Source organism: Canis lupus, chromosome 23, assembly GCF_048164855.1.
Source record: "Canis lupus baileyi chromosome 23, mCanLup2.hap1, whole genome shotgun sequence".
Lineage (NCBI taxonomy): Eukaryota > Metazoa > Chordata > Mammalia > Carnivora > Canidae > Canis > Canis lupus.
Window position 1 is genome coordinate 4,818,655 of NC_132860.1, and position 17,454 is coordinate 4,836,108.

The 17,454-nt window shown below is 35.6% G+C and overlaps 1 protein-coding gene and 2 long non-coding RNA genes across 4 annotated transcripts in view; 1 reads left to right on the forward strand and 2 right to left on the reverse strand.

Moving 5' to 3' along the window:
- Nucleotides 1–17,454, reverse strand: part of LUZP2 (leucine zipper protein 2) — a 458,806-nt gene that overhangs the window by 169,642 nt on the left and 271,710 nt on the right. The gene's annotated exons all lie outside the window — the stretch shown is intronic.
- LOC140614652 (uncharacterized) lies at nucleotides 37–11,452 on the forward strand. The gene is made up of 3 exons (XR_012015449.1): nucleotides 37–272; nucleotides 9,757–9,804; nucleotides 11,292–11,452. It is a non-coding gene; the product is annotated as an uncharacterized lncRNA (long non-coding RNA).
- The window catches only part of LOC140614653 (uncharacterized), a 49,742-nt gene continuing 45,737 nt past the window's right edge, over nucleotides 13,450–17,454 (reverse strand). Inside the window, exon 3 of the long non-coding RNA XR_012015450.1 lies at nucleotides 13,450–15,883. This is a non-coding gene — a long non-coding RNA (uncharacterized lncRNA). The remainder of the gene's footprint in view (nucleotides 15,884–17,454) is intronic.

Here is a 17,454-nt window from a genome sequence, read left to right on the forward strand (position 1 = left end):
CTTGGGTTGCCTTAGAAACCATTGTGCTGTCTGAAAAGAATAGTTTTATCTTTAGAGACAGCATCTCTCAAGAGAGTGGGTTATAATTTTTCATGAAAAAGAAGGCAGGGAAAATAATTATATTTTCCATTCTGGGGAGGGAACAAGCCTTGGATAACACAGAAAGACAGAAAAGGATGCTTCTCTAAAGACAGTCTCCCAAACAGGTACTCAACAATTATCACCGAAGAAGACCTCCTTAGAGGATTTGCTGAAGCCAAGTTAGATACAGGGTATGTGACGATTGTGCTTCTTCCTGGGAACAACTCTAGACTTGTGTGTCAGAGACATCTGGTAAATACGATGAAAACTATCAGTCCTCTCTCCAGGAAGCGAGCAAATGCATGGGTGCACATAAGAATCTGAGTATCATTTTAGGCATCTGGAAAGACTACCTGAATCTCATGAATGAATCCTGGATTCAAAATACTCGTGAGATCAAGCCCCAAGGTGGGCACTTGCTGAGGGCAGATTCTCCCTCTGCTTCTCTCCCTCTCCCCTCATCTCCCCACCCCTGCACATTTGCACTCGTGTGTGTGCTCTCTTTCTCTAAAATAAATAAAATAAATCTTCAAAATACTTGATGTAGGATATACCCCAAGGAAGGCAATTCTAAGATTACTGGGTTTTTATAAGGTTCTATGAAGACCTGATAAATCAACTAGGGTTTTAGCTTAAAAAAAAACCAAAAGATTAGCTTAAGAAACAGAAGTGAATGGAGTGAGAATGAAGTGTGTGTGTGTGTGTGTGTGTGCCTGTGTCATGCTAAATAAATGACTTTAAGTTATAAAAGGACTATTTCATGGAATTTACATGGGTTTACCCTTGCAAGCAGCTCAAGATACTAGAATAATCACAGTTCACATTTACCAAGTGCTTATCCTGGGCCAGGTAACCTCCTAAGCATTTACATATAATAACAGGGTTTTTTTGTTTTGTTTTGTTTTGTTTTTTTACAATTCACAATTCTGAAAGGTGTGTCATGAATTACAGAAAGAAAAATAACTTGTTCAAGAATTTTCCCCTAGAAAGGGACCATGCCGTGATGCCAAATGAGAGAACTGGCTTAGAGAGACCACGGGCTCACCCTCCCCTGCTGTACAGCCTCACTGGTAAATGTGTGCTGGATGAAATTTTTGCTCAATATAGAGAAATATTTTATTATAATTAGGCTGTCTCACCGTAATTTTCTTTTCAAATACTGCCATGTCTTTCACATTACTATTATGCTAAAATTGTTAGAAAGAATTCAATTATTACCTAAGTTCTGAATACCAGTGTAAGATTAAAGAAATTTGTTCTAATCAGTTTTGATAAAACCTACTTCTAAAATCAAATGGGCCTCTTTTGTTTCTTTGGAAAGAAGTCTAACGGTTGTTTTTCTAATGGCTATGTTAAATGCACTATAGATTTTTTAGTCAGTTTTTTGGTAATTGTATTTATCTACATGTATGCATATTAAAATACATTGTACAATTCTTTTCATAGTATTCTTGCTTTATATTTTAACTATCTTGTTGCATGTATAGTTAAATACTTTTCATTTACAATATTGCTTATTTTAATCATTTTTTGACCAATATCTTCAGAATCTATTTCATTAGGTTTCTTGATTTATCAGTGAGTGTTTGTTTTCTTTAACTTTTTCACTAATTTCTTTATGTCTATTATTTCTTTGCTTGGGTTTAATTTATTTTCCTTTTCTATTTTTTTAAGTTGCATGCTTGCTTCACTAATCTTTAATCTTTTTAATATAAGAATTTAAATGTACCTTTCCCTTGGACTATTTTCATAGCTACATTATACTAATATTGACATTTTTTTTCAAGATGCTTTAAAGACTTTTAAAAATTTCATTCTTATTTTTCCTCTGACCAGTGAGTTATTTAGCAGTGTGTATTTATAAATGAAAATACAATTCCGTTATTGATCTGTAGCTAAAGAGTCAGAAGCTATGGTTGGAAGGTTGTCAATTTTATAGGTGAAATGAGTGTATATTCTCTAATTGTTGGGTGAAGAGGTCAACACTTGCTTATTGAATTGACCTTGTTGATTATGTTTTTCAAAGTGTACATCTTGGGGCACCTGAGTGGTTCAGATGGTTAAGCATCTGACTCTTGATTTTGGCTCAGGTCATGATCTCAGGGTCATGAGAGTGAGCCCCAAGTCAGGCACTTGCTGAGCATGCAACATGCTTAAGATCCTTTCTCTACCTCTTTCTCTGCCTCCCCACCCCCCACTCCCGTTCATACTCTCTTTCTCTAAAAAATAAAAAATAATAATGATAATAGTGTATACCTTCACCGATTTTTTTTCTGTGATTGACCTTTCAGACACGGAGATAAATGTATGGTATCTCAAACTCTAATAGCCATTTTGCTTTATAATGTATAAAACTATCTTACTGATTCATATGTTTAGAATCATTATATCATCCTAGGAACTAAATATGTATTAAATAAAGTTTTTCTCTGTTAATGATTTTTGTCTGGAATACAATTTTATCTGATATTAATATATTTACTATTACTTTACTGTATTTTAGCCAGTGTTTTGCTGGTATGTCTATTTTCTTCTTTTTACATTCAATGTTTTTGAGTACTCATAGCATATATTTGTACTTTTAAACATAATTGACAACATTCTAGATGTTTTAAATGGGTGTTTTAGCCCATTTACATTCATTGTGGTGATGTATTTGGGTTTACTTATATTATGATAATATTTATTTTATGGGTTGCAAAGTCTTAGAGGACATGCTATTATTACCACTGCTGTCATTACATATGTTTTGTAATTCAGAGACACTGTAGAAGCAGAAAGGTTTCCTTAGCTACTGCTTTTATTCACCCTCAGTCTACAAAATGTAATCATTATGGATGATTACAAATGAAAATCATTATGGATGGGCCCCCTCTGGGTATCTCAGCTTTACTCAAGAGTTTATTAAGTTTAGCAGCTGGACCCAAGGCCTAGAACATCCACATGCCAGTTATAACCTTGCATGTGGCATTTGGCCTGAGGATATTCTTGACTTCAAGTCCATTTAATAATTTTGTTTCAATAGTTTATTTGCCCTCGGGAATTGATTTTTTCTCTTGAGAATTTGAAAAGCATTTCAAAGAATATGTGTTATAATTTAAGAAAATCTAAATGTATTGAGCAGAAGGATTTTACTGAATATAATCTTCACATGGTAAAGTAGAATTCCATCTGCTACTGCTTCACTTTTCTTTGAATTCTTTTTACAGACCTCATCTGCCCCATACAAAAACCCTTCCCAACCTGAAGTCATTATTTTACTGCTTACTAAATTGTTCTCCTAGGAACTAGGAACACACAATGGCATATTAAGTCCAATGACAAAATTTGCAATAGATAACCTCTATAATTGTATTTATTACCAACTTGCAGAAATATTGAGCCTTTTGGTTAGTGTTGACCTACCATTTTGGTTAAGAAATCTGTGACTCTTAGTAGATAGAATGACACTGATAACTCAATTTATTAAAAGGACGTGAAATGAAACTTGATGTTAATATCTGGTCCTTGGATATATATTTCTCTGTTGTCATTTATTTAATACATTTTTAGATTTGGGAGAATCAATCCTATCATCTTAACTGTGCATATTTGAATCACTTGTGAATTTTTAGATATTATATATATATATCCAAATATTCTGAATACATTTTTCAGGAGTAGAGAGAGTCCAGAAACAGAATATTTAAGCAAGAGACCTGAGTGTAGGTCATTTTTACAAGCTTTACAGTTGATTCTATTAACATATAGGACTAAAAAATAGTTATGTAAGAAATTCATCTATTAAAAAAAATTCATCTATTGCTTTTTCATCTGCAAAAGAGGACTGTGGACTTAGGTAATTGGTAAGATAACTTCCTACTATTGTGTATTTTCCCCAAAAATCTTACAGAGCTTTATAATTTGAACAAAGCTCTGAATAAAAGATAATTAGGTATCAGAGATCCCCTGTATCTCTTTCAAACCTTCACTATATAAGGCTATGCCCCTTTCTGATATGCTTCAGTTTCAGAGCATATGGACATTTGTCCTGAACTGGAGTAAACCTTACTCTGTTTTAAGTATAAGGGTTGGAAATGTATACATTATAAGAAAGAAGGGTTGAGGAGTAAAAAAAAGAAAAAAAAATGAAGGATATATATATAATTTTTTTTTTAATTAAGCTAACGGTATACAGATCTAGGGCTCTTAGACTTTGCTTCATAAGAATGCTATTTAAATACAATCAGAGAACAAAATCACTCCTTATTTTCTCCCCACACTTATTCAAGGTGGTGTTACATGAAATTAAGAAACATGTATCATCTTTATTAGTGGCAGCATTAAAGAGGAAAAGTGAATCATTTTTCTCCTTTCTTTGTGACAAAATATGACAGGAGCTAGATGCCATGACTTTTGAGTGAGTAATCAATACAGAGATTTATGTCCAGAAATGTCCTAATTGCATGACTATGCTGTGTCATCAGTATCAAAAATAATGGGTAAGGCTTAGACCCATTTATAGTCTGCCTAAATCACTATTATTTTGATTCTCTCCTCTGGATCATGAAAGATCATATTAAGAACAAACTGAGGCAGCTATAATTTGGCTCTCATACAAAGTTACCCCTGGAGTGTACAATGTCTTCAATTTTGTGTTAGTTTCATGGGAATTGACATTCTTTGAAAGGAATTGTTTAACAGTTAGACACCTATGAGCAGATAAGTCATCAGGCTGTCTTCAAGAACATTTTCAATGATCATTTAGCAGTGACAAAGGATTCCATAAAGATAAAAGCATAAGAATTTTTCTCGTCATCAATATTGAATTGTATTATAGTACTAAATTCAGCAGCACATGCAACTTGGGATATTAATGATTCATAACATGATTTGATTATATTTCATAGTATCTTAGTCTCCGTAGCTTAGAAGATTTAACTTCTCTGAAGATTGATGGCTTAACGCAAAACGATAAAAAAAAAAAAGAACAAAGATATTTTAGTCCATTCACATGGGCCTTATTCCAGAAAACAGTATATCATCAATGAAACCAGATTTGTGACAAAAAATCAAGTTTGCAATAAAGGAGATTTTTTCCCCTAAGGTACAGAAATATACAAAGTGGAGTTCCTAATGTTGGAGTCAACATTTTAATAAACTATTTAGAGGAATATACACAAAAAATGAAGGTTGATTATAAACAGAACTCGGATATGATAATTTTGGAAAATACTCATTAGAATACAATCTACAGCTTGACTCACTTATATGTAAAACTGGGATGGTAATTTTAATGAGGTCATATGACTGCCATTTGGGTAAAATGAAGTATCAAGAATAAAGCATTTAGAACAATGCCTGGGACATAATGCTAATAGTAGCAGTGGTGGTGGTAGAGATGGGAAATGAAAGTGCTTCTCAATTTGAGATCCAAGTATGGGCTTGATGGAAACTTTCTACAACTGTAAGTAATCCTTTTTGAACACATACATATTTCTTAAGAAGAGGGTCCAAATCTTTCCTCATTCTCTAGGTGTCAGTGGTCCCAAAATATTAAAACAACACAAAACCCTGACATGTTATCTCATGGTGGGATATGAAGTTTAAAGTGGAAAATAAATATACATTTAACATGCTTAATTTGATAATTTGGTACGAAAACTACTTCTTTAAAAAAAATTCTTTGCATGATCATATAAATCAAAATTATCAGCCATAAAAGTGAACTGAGATTCCTGTAGCTTCCTTCCTAGGAACAAAAGCCAGATGCTCTGCTACTACTTTCAAACATCCAGCATATGAAGTCTTAGTAAGAAAGGCCTTCATAACCAAAATGTAGGGAGAACAGAGTTTGGGAAAGAGCCCTATGTTTAGAATCAGAAGCCTTGAACTGTCTCTCAGCTAGTCTACAATCTTGGGCAAGTGACTTAATTTATCGGAGTGTCAATGTATCTCAAAAAGAAAAATAAAATAAACTGAGCCACATCTCCCTCACAAGGTTCTAAGAATACAATAAAGGAGAATATATACAAACATTTTCTAAAACCCTAAGTACTGCAAAATAGGGATTGTTGCTATGAATAGCAATAGCAAAATATGCCCATTTTCCCACACTAAGGCCAGTACAATATAATAATTCCTTGAATTATGGGTATCAGAGAAATGTAGTTTTATCCTGGTCTACTATATACCAGCGATGCAATCTCAGGAAAATTACTTAAACTCTCTTCTAAGCCTTAGTTAGATCACATGTTCAATGTGAGGGAATTGCCATATTTTGATCACATAGGACTACAGACTCCAAGCAGGCCATTCCACAATCCCGATCATTTAGCTTCAAAACAACCCACAAGTTATGTCCATTTCACAGATAAAGATACTGAGATGATGAGCATGGGCGCAATTCGGCAAATCTGGAATTTAAAATTTTCTCTCTATCCTCAAGACCTGAATCTATTCACTGTGAGATAAACCACCAAGTGTTTCCAGTTACATGGATTTCCGGTTTGAGACATCGTTTTCCCACAAATCATTAAAAAATGTAGAGCAGTAGTCATCCTGACACATTTTATCCATGGCCTTGATCATTATCTATGACATCCTACTTTTGTCTTCATTTCACACGTCTTTGGTTAAAGATGGCTCTCTTGGGGCGCGTGGGTGGCTCACTGGTTGAGCATCTGCCTTCGGCTCAGCACATGACCCCGGGGTCCTGGGATCGAGTCCTGCATCGGGGTCCCTCTGCCTGTGTCTCTGCCTCTCTCTGTGTGTCTCTCATGAATAAATAAAATATTAAAAAAATAAAGATGGCCCTCTTTAAACAACCTGTAAGGTCTCAGATAATCCATAAATACCAGTTGGAAGGTATATATTCTATCCTATCTGTCCAGAAGCCTTAGACAATACCCTATTCATTCTGAGTAACTCTTTTGTCCACGTTAACCTCAAACCTATGTGTTCTATGTCTACCTTTATGTCTAAAAACTTTATATATTCAGACAAAAGTCCCTTATTTAATATAGTAAGTCATAAGTCAATTAATTAGAAATTATGTATTATGTATGTTTATGCCTCTAAAGAAAAGCCAAAAAATGATAAATATGGTATATAATTTTTTATATATGTTTTTATTGGAGTCCAATTTGCCAACATATAGTGTAACCCCCAGTGCTCATCCCATCAAGTGCCCATCACCCAGTCACCCCCACCCCCCGCCCACCTCCCCTTCCACCACCCCTCGTTTCCCAGAGTTAAGAGTTGCTCATGTTCTGTCTCCCTCTCATATTGCTCACTCATTTTCTCTCCTTAATAAACATGGTATATAATAAAAAATGTCAGGGGACAGAGAAAGAAGGGTAAAACACAGAGGCAAATTAGATGAGGTGGACATTGAAGAATTTAAATTCTACCCACTATTCTTGATCAGTTCAAAAGCTTTCAACAGTTGGCATTTTTGTTACTGTTGATGCAGTTGTTGTTGTTGTTGTTATCATTAATTTTATATTGAAATATACAGAAGGTAATAAAAGTCCCTTATGGAGCTAAAGAAAAGTTGATTTTTTTAGAGCATTTGAGAGTTCATTTCCAACATGATGCTCACAGATATTTTAATGTCCATATTCTAACAAGGATCTTCTCAAAGGAAAAAAAAAAAACTTAATTCAAGAATAAAAACCAGCACTGATGAATTGCTACATCTAACCTTAGATTCCACTCAACTTTTTCCTATTTCCCCCAAAATATCCTTTATTATAAAACCTTCTAGTCAAGAAATATATTTTGCATTGGGTTTTCAGGGTTCTTTAGTCTCCTTTAATCATCCTAAGCCGATTTTGTGGCTTTCATGACCTTGATATTTTTTGAAGATTATAAGCTAGTTATTTTGCAGAATGTCCCTTATCTTGGGCTTATTTGAGATTTCCTTTTGATAAGATTAAACACATGCGACTTTGGGAGAAATATCATAGAGATAATGCTATTTTTCCCGCTGTATCCTATCAAATTGCACATGAATTTGATTTGCCCTTTAATGGTGGTATTAGGTTTGACTCCAGGCTTCTCGCTATAAATAACTTTTTTTTTTCTTTTGTAATTAATAGATTTTTGGGGGAGAAGGATTTCAGGACTATGTAAGCATCCGAATCCTCAAACTTCCCATCGTCCATCCATCCTTACATCCTTCCTTCCCTTCTCTCTTTCTTTCTTGGTATGATAAACATAGCACATTCCTTCATATAAAATTTTCAAGCTCATTGTAGGAAACTTAAATAATATATAATAGGATAAAATAAAAAAACTACTGGAAAGTCTGCCACTATTATGTGACCATCATGAACATGTTGGTAAGCAACCTTCTGCTGATTCAATAATTTTAGCAGTCTCTCTGGGTTGAATGCTTGATCTTACTCCCTCTCTCTCTCATTTTTCCTTTTTTGCATAGTAACATGTTTTCAGTTTCCTATTATTTTGATGAATTATAATCAATTACTATCATTCTTCATTTTGTTGCTAGATTTGTTCCAGATTTGGCTAGTTGACCTATTCACAAAGGCTTCTGTGTCCTTTCCTATGCTCCCATGAGCAACTTTTTATTTTCTGGCACAATGAGATGATCTAGGTTCATCTCGTGCTTCCCCCATCTCAGCACTGTAATTAGTTATTTCCCCAAGGAGTGCTAGCTTTTTATACTGGAAAATAGTATTTAGACAATGAGATCTAGTTCCTGAGCTCATAGCGCCTGGAGTATCGCTGATCCCAGGCCCTTTCAGTGGCAGAGTTAGAGGACATACTAGGCACATATTTACATACATTACATATGACATATTTATAAACACGTACATTTTATGCATATGCATTTACACATGATCCTACTTCAAGGATGATCTAACAGTACAGGTTTTCTTCTTTCCCATCTTTATAACTCTCTCCTTAGACAGTAAGAAATCTGCCTCCCTTTAACTTACATATTTAATTATTTGAGCAATGCCCTTGTATATGGGCAATCTTCTACTATTACTGTTGCCTGCCTACAGAGAAATCCTCATTCCACACAAGTTGGAACTCCCCGTACTTGCTCCCCTTCTATGTGACCATTCTCTTTTCTCGGCTCAGGTTCCAATCCCCTATCCCCTACTTTGGGATAACCCACTTCAACCACTTTGGTCTCTATCAAGTTTGATTATCATTTCACTTCATTAATCGAGAGGGAAATCAGATTTTTAAATCAGTTTGATTATCATTTCACTTCATTAATCGAGAGGGAAATCAGATTTTTTAAAACACTTTCGATCTATTTAATGTCTATTTGAATACTGTTTAGAATAAACGAGCTTTAAGGCTTGATAATTGTTGATAATATTAACAATGGTGGTCACTTAATGAGTGTTTATTCTCTGCTTGACAATGGGGTAAACCCCTGTTAACCATTTCCTCACCTAATCCCCATCCATGCTTAAATCAGATAATTGTTGTTAACATCACCATTGTCCATATGTTTTTGAGAAAACCCAGGCATGGTTATGCATGATCACTATAGCTCTAGCCCTTTGAAACTTGAATATCTAGAATTTGAACCCAACTCTGACTGCCAAGTGCAGGTCAGTAACCCCTGCAATACTGAGTGCCACATGGCATCTGCATTCCGATCTGGAGGGCAGTGTGACCTAATTAAGATTTCTTTTTATCTTGCTTCAGAATTTCAAGGTGAAATTTTCATGGCTAGCTTCTTGATTGATAACTCATGTAAGTGTTTTTGACAAAAGTAAGCAAATTAGTAAGCTTTATAATAGATTATAAAAATAATAGGTTAACATTCAATCAGAAGCTTAATACATGTCAATAAAATACACATTACTTTGGCAACCAATATGCAGAAATGTATTCGACATTAAGGAAGTTGAGATACTGATGTTGCTAAAGCCAAACTTCATAATGATATAACATTTCTCAGGCCTTCCTGTGCTAGAAATATGAAATATCAGGGGCAACAAGGTTTAATGTATAATGAAATGGGCATTAAGAACCTTGGATCCCGACCTAGCTTTGCAAATTTTTTTACTCTGTTATCATATGCAAGCCATGGTCACTCTCTAAGCCTTAATTTTCTTATCTGCAAACTGGAAAAAATTGAATTAGAATATAAAAAGCATACTATAGCTTTAAAAATCCAACATTTAATAAAATGCAAAATTTTTCTAAGTATAAAAGAGTTGGCACTTTAAAGAACCATAAATATATGTTATTAATGCAAATAATTTATTTTCTCCTTTCTTATGAGATATTAACCCAGGCCATTTCCTATGTGTCTCTTCAGAAGGAAAATGAGGTAGACAGACCTGCAGTAGCTGTCTCCATCCTATTGGGATTGGTGGAAATGCTCAGCTGGGTCATCTGTTCCTAAATTTAATTTTCTCTGAATGTATCAAACGCCTGTCTAAGAGGTGCAATGAGCTCGCTGTGGTTCTTCTATTTGTCTGCACAATGAATTCAAGTGTGGGGAAGCTTTCTAAAAGTACTGGCACCTGAGCTCCATCACCTCAAATTCTTGTTCAGTTGATCAGAAATGATCTTCTCTTTTTCCCACTCTTTCTCTAAATAAAAGTGCCCCCAAATGACTCTGATTGACACCCAAGTTTGAATACCTCTGTGTGAGAGTAAAAGGGATCTCTGTTTATGGCTATCTAACCGGGAAACCAAACTATGAGTCTCAACCTCCGTAGAATCCATACAATGACGTGCAGACTCAGGAGCGAAAATGCACAGTTTTCTCAACAAACTAAATAGGACTTACTTGAAACCAATTGTGCTCCGCAAGATTTTAAAGTATTGATGTTTTTATTTTTTATCAATTCCCATTGGCTTGGATGAATATTGCCTTTTAGAATACTCTCTTGTTCTACCATTACTGAGTTTTTCCCTTTTCTCCAATTCGCCAATTTGATACAAAGGGAAGAGGAGAGATCGGTTTACAACAAAGAGTATAGTTATTATGATTCCAAGACACCTTTATGAGGCTTTTTTTTTCTGTTCTAAATAAAACTATAAATGAATCATTGGATTCATTTCTCTTCTTGGGAATGATGCTCTAACCAGAAAATCAGGGTACACTGCTATAAGGTATCATTAAGGGACTGATCCCTAATCCCTAATTCAACTGTTTTTTTTTTTTTTTAGCTTTCTTTTCTTTTCACTAGTTTTCTTTTCTTTGCTTTTCTCTCTTTCTTTTACAGTGAAGTTCACCAAAGCCCAAGGAGAAGGAGATTAACTGAATAGGACAAAAATCTACCCAAGGAATTTGTCAAAACTAAAAATAGGATGGGAATCAAGATTTCTGGCTTCAAATTGAGTGTTCTCTCCAATAAACCACAGTCATTACATAAGATACTAAAGAACAAACAACTCATTCTATTTTATTTATTTAAATATAATAGAAGTATATGGTAATGCTTATACCCAATTAAATGTTATCTTCTTTAAACTCTGACAATATTATGTAAATATTTTGGAAATTTCTCTTTTAGAAATGACAGTAAGGCACTTTATAAGACACAAGCATATTCTTATTTCATTACTTTCTAATTATAAACAGTTTTATTTAAATCAAACTATTTTTTCTCAATCTTTAGTTGCCATGGATTCTAATGACTGTATGATTGGCCATTTTTGCATATTTTTGAAGTTGTGTTTCACTGTTTCTGAATGAAAAAAATAATAGATCTTTAACAATATATTACAGAAAACTAAGTTACCATATACGTTATTCTATTTTATAATTCCAAAGCAACGTTTTTGAAATGGAAAACACCTACTGAGAAAAATAAGAGCTGTTATATTTATTACAACTTCTGTTTCATTACCTGAAACACATTAATTCCCTATGAGTAGGCAAGATAACTTGCTATTTATTATTTCATTTTTCTTTTGGTTGAAGGTCAAGGCTATTAAGAAGATAATATAATCATGTAATAAGTCTATGCCAAATCAACTGATAACATCAACATTTTCTAGTGTGGAATTTCTTCTAATATTTTGTTTTATTCATTTTTCAAAGTCCATTTCCTCAATAATGGCTTCCATTACCCCATGGACAGATTTGAATTCTCTTTCTATTACATATAGCAAGTACGCTGATGTATTCATTTCATTGAATTCTATTGAAGTAAAACCTCTTATGGGATGGACACATTCATATTTTACATATGAGTTTAATTATTAATTATTTTTTAAGATTTATTTATTTTAGAAAGAGAGAGAGTGTGTGCATGCCCATGAGCAGGGGGGAGGAGGAGAGGCAGAGAGAGACTCTCTAGCAGACTCCCCACTGAGCTGGGAGCCCACCACAGGGCTCAATGCAGGGCTCCCAGGACCCTGGGATCATGATCCGAACTGAAATTAAGAGTTGGGAGCTTAACCGACTGAGCCACCCAGGGGCTCCCCATTTATTAATTCTACACATATTCAGCTTATACCTATTATCTTCCTTCTACTATTGTAGGCACTATAGATGTAGCAATATATATGCTGGTGTAGTCCTCACTGACACTGCCCTCTATTGCACATTTCTCAATTTCTCCCCCGAACCCTGAATACCAGCAAGCACACAATACACACACTATTACACGAGCGATTTATCCAGTATAGATACTTCTTTAGCAGACTATAGAAAAGGGGGAAGAAGTGGTTTTACTTTTTTTTTCAAGCATTTTAAGAGACTTTCTCTTCTCACACTTGCTTATTTTCTTTGTTTAAAAGATAATAGCTGCACAGAACAGAAAAACATTTTTTTAATAATAAATTTATTTTTTATTGGTGTTCAATTTGCCAACATACAGAAAAACACCCAGTGCTTATCTCGTCAAGTGCCCCCCTCAGTGTCCGCCACCAAGTCACCCCCACCCCCCGCCCTCCTCCCCTTCCAACACCCCTAGTTCGTTTCCCAGAGTTAGGAGTCTCTCATGTTCTTTCTCCCTTTCTGATATTTCCTACCCATTTCTTCTCCCTTCCCCTCTATTCCCTTTCACTATTATTTATATTCCCCAAATGAATGATGGATGGATACAGAAATACATTCTTATATTCATCAAGAGACAGGCCTATGGTATCACAGTGAACATGTGTCTATGCTTGGCTCATTCCTAATCTTGAGAGATAGCTAGTTATTAACATTACAAGTCTCTTGAATAGTTAAGATCATCCAAAACTATTTCCTAAATTTTCTTTTTAAAAGAATATGTACTGTATTATCTATCCTTTCTTTCAACACTCCCTGAACAGCATCTTGTTCTGGTTTTCTAAAGTGAACTTCTGATGCTTTTCCAAAATTCCTTCTTCAGAGAGGCTAGTCTTGTTTGATATTAGTCTAATTATTCTCAAGAATTATGCCTACAGAGTTGACCCCATGCAGATCACATGAATCCAATGCACTTTTCTGCACTGAACCTCTCTCGATAAAGTTTACAGAATTGCTCTACCTTTTGAGTTCAAAAATGCAAACCATGAGCTGGACATTGCGCCACAATGATAACAAGACACATGAATAAGACGTTGTTTTGTTCTTTGAGGAGTTTCTACGGCTAGAGATGATCTATACAGAAATGCTATCAACACAACACGGTAAATGCTAGATAGTCAGTCCCCGGTTTCCTTGATACGAGAGAATTACAACATAACGGTTGGGAGTGCAGGGCTGAAAATCGACCTCCTGATTCTGACTCCCAGCTTTTGCCTCTTACAAATAGCAAGACTTTTTTTTTTTTTTTTTCCAAATAGCAAGACTTTAGACAGGTCATGAAGTTCCAGTTTATTCATCTCTTTTAAAATGGGGATAAATATGGCACCTAATTATTAGAATTCTGTGCATTGAGTAATTTAATATTTTAAACCTCTTATAACAGTATCTGACACATAATTAGCTTTCTATTAATATTAGCTATTGTCATTAATTATTTCCTGTGTGTCTTCTATGTGTTATTCACTGTGCCGAATCCTATATATAGCCAGAGCGCCGAGGTAAAATTGGCTTTGGCCCTCAGTCAAGTTGCTACTATAAGCAAATAAATGGTCAATTATAATCTACTGTGAGGAGTTTTATGTCAGGAGAGTCACAGGGACAGTGAGGATATAAAAGGGAACTTAACTCAAAAATGAGGAAGGAAAATGGGGCTTGAAAATGACGAAACTGATGAGGAAATGACACCTGAGCTAAAACCTGAAGGCTATCAGTGCTTTAAATGAGAAAAAAAAAAAAAAAAAAAAAAAGAACATTCATGGCATCAAAGCTGGTTCTGCAACAGAACCAAACACACGGGTTTTTCCCTCTTTTTCATTTTTTCCTCTCAAAATTTTTGAATTATTTGAGTAGCTTCAAAATCACTGAACAAATCAGATTTTTTTTCTGTTGAGCTTGTTAATTATTTTACTGAGCCTTTAAATCTATTTATTAACACATCACTGCTACTTTATCTTCCATGAGAGATCTAGTTTCCTCTCCTATGAGAGAGAAAAAAAAATGCTACAATAAAAACATGTAGAACAATACAGAGGTTCCATCTGTCCACAGATAGGTCTCCAGGAATTTTGTGTCAGCTGTTAACACTGGGCTGATCAAATCAACTCACTTAGAACATGAAGAAATTCTCTTTTTATTTTATTTTTATTTTTTGAAATTCTCTTTTTAAATGTGCCTTTCCAATACAGTAACACATTACATGCTTATATAAAACTCCAGGTACTCAGGCTCCTCTTCTAGAAACCTTAAGGAGACCGTAGTCAAATACTTTTCATTTTTTTTCTCTCATTTTGTTTGTACAATTTACCAACATTTCTCCCGGTATATATGCATTCATTCTAGTAACTACCCGCTCCAGTAGTGACCTTGTCACAGCATCAATTAATGCTCCAGTTCCAGCTTCACTTCTCTTTGTGCAACCAGAAGTACTCTCAAAGACTGACTTTCAAATTTAAAAACCTCTGTTTATAAAAGGAGAGCTGTGCTTCCTCCTACCTGCTATTTTTAAGATTTTTTTCCCCTACTCTGGAGTTCTCCATTTACCTTTCTTCCAGCCTTTGTGACAACTCTTCATTTTGAGATGATGGTTACCTACCCTCAAACCTCTATTTTTGCTAAGGTCTTGCCCCCCCTCCCCTTTCCTATTTGAATCCCTCTCTTTTTTTTGTAATTCCTTCCTTTAATTTTTATTTACTCTCTGAAGCAGACTACTCAGGTGTATCTGCCTCCCTCTGCTTCTCTTTTCTTAGGGAATAAAGCATCTGGCAAGTAGAGCTTTTCTTTCTCAGCAGCCAGCCAGCTCTTCCCAAAGGAAACTAACAGGGCTTCATTGTGCTGGAGCTTCCTTTTCTAAAAGGCACAGGAGGAAATATCCACATCCTTGTTCTCTCCCTTTGATTTGCTGTTGGAACCCAGAGCCGCTCATTGTCTGTCCTCCTACCGACAGGATCGCAGAGTTCCATTTCCCTCCTACTTGTTGCTTTTATAAATCTTAAGTCAAACACCACACACAGTAAACTCAAAAGAAGCTAAAAGTAAATTGACTCCTTTATGGTTCTCCTGATGCTGATTCCTACCCGTTATTTTTCTAGCCCAGCATGAAAGTTTCTCAGTGGCTCTTTCTCCTCCACCTCTGGCCTAGGGAAAACAAGTGTGGGCGGACGCTGAGACATCACAGTTTTGAATTTTGCTTTTTCGTTCATCCAGATTATAACGCATTCAGAAGCTGATATAAATGTATCAGTCTACTAAGGAAGACAAGTAATATCAGGAGATACATCTTCCTGTCACGGGGATGGTTGTTGTGAAAAGTACCTGCAGAGTAGAAGATCGATAACTGGCATATCAATAATTTTTTTTCCAATTACTAATTCAGAATTGTATTATATTTTCCCATTTCAATCTCTCTTAATGGTGAATTTTTATATGTTCAATGGGGGTAGTAAACTTCTATAAAGGCAATTTAAAAATTGCCTTAAGTTACCTGAAGCAGACTCTAGGCTGCTCGTGGCCTTGAACATTAAAAACAAATCAATCTGGTCTTTGGGTGGCTCAGTTGGTTAAGCAACTGCCTTAGGCTCAGGTGTGATCCTAGACTCCTGGCCCCCACATGGGGCTCCCTGCTCCACAGGGAGCCTACTCTTCCCTCTCCCCTTGCTCCTTCCTCTTGCTCATGCTCTCTCTCTCTCTCTCTCTCTGTCAAATGAATAAATAAAATATATTTTTTTAAAAAAATCAACCATTCCATAGTTTACACATTTTAATACAAATGCCCTATCGCTGTGAGAAGTTAAAAGCAATTGTGACCTGGTAGAAAAGAAGTGAAAAAGTCATTATCAGATTCAGGCCATGTGCTCAAGTGTCATCCTTTTGCCTTCTTCACATTAAATCATGAGGACAACACTCTTCTATCATTCTAGCTTTTTTTTTTTTTAATTTTTTTTTTAATTTTTATTTATTTATGATAGTCACACAGAGAGAGAGAGAGAGGCAGAGACACAGGCAGAGGGAGAAGCAGGCTCCATGCACCGGAGCCTGATGTGGGACTCGATCCCGGGTCTCCAGGATCGCACCCTGGGCCAAAGGCAGGCGCCAAACCGCTGTGCCACCCAGGGATCCCTATCCTAGCTTTTTCTTCTTCAATTCTTTTTGATTTTTTCTTCCTTTTTTTTTTTTTTTTTTTTTTTTTTTTTGACTCTCCTAACATTTGTGGAACTTGGGTATTAAAACCTGTAGGTTGCAGATCTATAGCACACTTTAAATGCTGTTTAAATTTGGTTCAGTCTCATGTATGGATCACTGTGGAAATTTCTCGTAGTTTCAAGTGTGGGCATCCATTTCCGTCTTTCTCTGGTTGTACCTCACATTGACGGGTTATCTACAAAGCCCAGGTTTGTGTTTTTTTTTTTTTTTTTTTTTTTTTTAATTGTTTCTTTTTTTTTTTGAGATTTTTTTTTTAACTTTATTTATGATAGTCACAGAGAGAGAGAGAGAGGCAGAGACACAGGCAGAGGGAGAAGCAGGCTCCATGCACCGGGAGCCCAATGTGGGATTCGATCCTGGGTCTCCAGGATCGCGCCCTGGGCCAAAGGCAGACGCCAAACTGCTGCGCCACCCAGAGATCCCAGGTTTGTGTTTTTAAAGAGTCATTAAGGATCGTCCATGGGTCAGTCCTCTCAAACATAAACAATCAATGCAGATAAAAAACAATGGATTGTTATAAATGCAGAGGCCTAGCTCCTATCATCAGAGACAGTGCTGAAACCATCACAAGCCCTTGCCTGTTCCCACCTATCTCTTCAGTCTCAACTCATACCATGGTCCCATTCCCCTCCTGGCCCAGCCATGTTGGCCTGCTATCATTTCTTTTGTCTGATGCGTTCCCT